Below are 2,328 nucleotides of genomic sequence, written 5' to 3'. Positions count from 1 at the left end.
GGAGACGTCGCCGGAGGTTGCCCCGCGTCTCTTTTCCTCGGATCGTTTTCTTCTAATCGTTCTGATTCTTTTCTTCTCTTCCGATTCGTTTTCTTTTCGGTTCTTTTCTAAACCATTCCGGTTTCTAGATCGGTTTTTCATTTCGGTCTTTTTCTCCGAAAACCCTAGATCAGTTTTCGTTCTTCTTTCGGACCGTTCGTCTCAGCGAGCGTGATCACCGATTTTTCCCCGGTTAACGATGCTCGTTCGTTTAACCGTTCTTCTTTTTCTTTTCTTTGGATTTATTCTGCGATCGTGATCTCAAATCCGATCTTCGTTCTAGTCTTTCTTCTCGCTCGTTTATCGGAATCAGGTGATTCAAGCGCCTGGAGTTTCATTGCAAAACCGCCGTTCCGTCTAATCAACTTAAACAAGTTTTTGCCCCGGTAAAATTTGACCTAGTTTCAACTTGCTAGAACCGAGTTGTTTTCTTCCGCCATTTGTTTTTCCGTCGTCTGTTCGGTTCTTTCTTTCTTTGCAACCGGAGTTCTTAAATTGAACTTTCTGGTTCGTTCTCTTGTTCGAGTTTTACCTGTGCATTAGTTGAGTACTTATTGTATGCTTGTTGTTTGTCTGCGATAGATCACCCGGATTGCGCCGCTTGTTACTTCGAAACCCTAGGTCTCGCGGATCATCAGCAAGGCAAGTAACACTTTGATCATACCTTTTCTACAACCCAGTTTTATTGCATTAGCTCAATCCTCACACATTGCATGATTAGGATCTAATTAAATTATGGGATGGGAAGTAGATGAGATAGTACCTATTACCTGTATTATTATGAAACCTTTGGGAGTTACTTCTACGTTTGCTATTTATGCCATGCTATGCTAGGAGACGTGGATTGGATGAGTGAAATCCATGACAGATGTGAGTTGATAATTTTAATGGTTTATCTAAGGTGGCAACTTAAACACACATCTGGGTGGATTGAGGAACCTGATGTCTATCAGGACTTGCCTGTTTTTTTTGGACCGCCACCCAGGCTCAAAGGGATCATAAGATCTTTCATGCTAGAAACTTCTGTGTGCAGCCACATGCTACTATGGGCTCTGGCATAGTTGACTAAGTTGTGCGAACTCTTACGGGGTGGACTAGCAGATGTAGGGGTTATAGGTGGTACGGTCTACCCCACATGTAAGGTGCTAGCACTTCTAAAAGACTATGTCTCGGTCATCCGTATCTCAAACACCATGTAGTGCGAGAAACCAAACGGAGGCGATCGAGTCATGTGGGGAAAAGTGCGCAAACCTCTACAGAGTGTACAAACTAATCATGATTAGCTGTGTCCCCGGTTATGGACAACTTGAGTATCTAGTACTTGAATATCATTGTGAATCTCAACATGTTACTTCTAATTAATGTTGTTGGGTTTTAATTACTTTTAATTGGGATTGAGAATGCTGTCAACCATTCTCAATGTTTCACAACCACCATGATAGTTAAATAAATTTATTCCTTTGCAGTAGGGAAAAACTGGCTTTACGCAAAAACTGTAACCATAGAGCTTTCCACCAGCCATGTATGCATATAGTATAGCTGTTTCATTCCATTACTCTCTATGTGTTACTTTGCCAGCATATTCCATGTGTTGACCCGTATTCGGGCTGCAACTTCTTATGTTGCAGACTTTTCAGGCGACGAGTAAAGTGCTTTTAGGTCATGGCCCTATACTCAGTGATGCCGTTGGAGTTGATGGACCCATTTACCTTCCAAGTCTTCCGTTGTTATCGACACTATATGGCCTTAAGCCATATTTATTTAAATAAGTCTCTTTGAGACAACGATGTAATAAGTGTTTGATTGCCACTCTGCTATAAATCCTTCGATGTACTATGTGGTGTCAGCATTACTGATCCAGGGATGACACTTGAGCACAGAGATCAGACTGTTTGAGATCTGGTCGCTACACATGTTCCGTGCTAGGCTCAAGATCGATGACGAATTCAACTGGCCAGTGAGGAGGCATTCCTGGAAGCTCTTTTGGAAAAACGTCTTGATATTCACAAACGACTGGAATCTAAGAGATGGCATCCAGTTCGCCCTTCTCGTTGAGAGAACACAGTCGGATGGTATCATCACGAGCGGCAAAGACGATTACATCCTCAGACGAATGTGTAATTGAATCTGCCTGGCAGCACAATCAAGCTGAGCCTTGTGCTTAGAAAGCCAATCCATTCCGAGAATACGATCAATATCCGAGTTACCAAGGACCATTGGAGAAGACAAAAACTTATCGCCCAACGTGATAGAAACTTCTAGAACCACGTAGCTTGTGTCAAGCATTTA

Source organism: Triticum dicoccoides, chromosome 6A (assembly GCF_002162155.2).
Source record: "Triticum dicoccoides isolate Atlit2015 ecotype Zavitan chromosome 6A, WEW_v2.0, whole genome shotgun sequence".
Classification (NCBI taxonomy): domain Eukaryota; kingdom Viridiplantae; phylum Streptophyta; class Magnoliopsida; order Poales; family Poaceae; genus Triticum; species Triticum dicoccoides.
The sequence above is the reverse complement of the archived record's forward strand: the minus strand, read 5'-3'. Positions refer to the sequence as shown.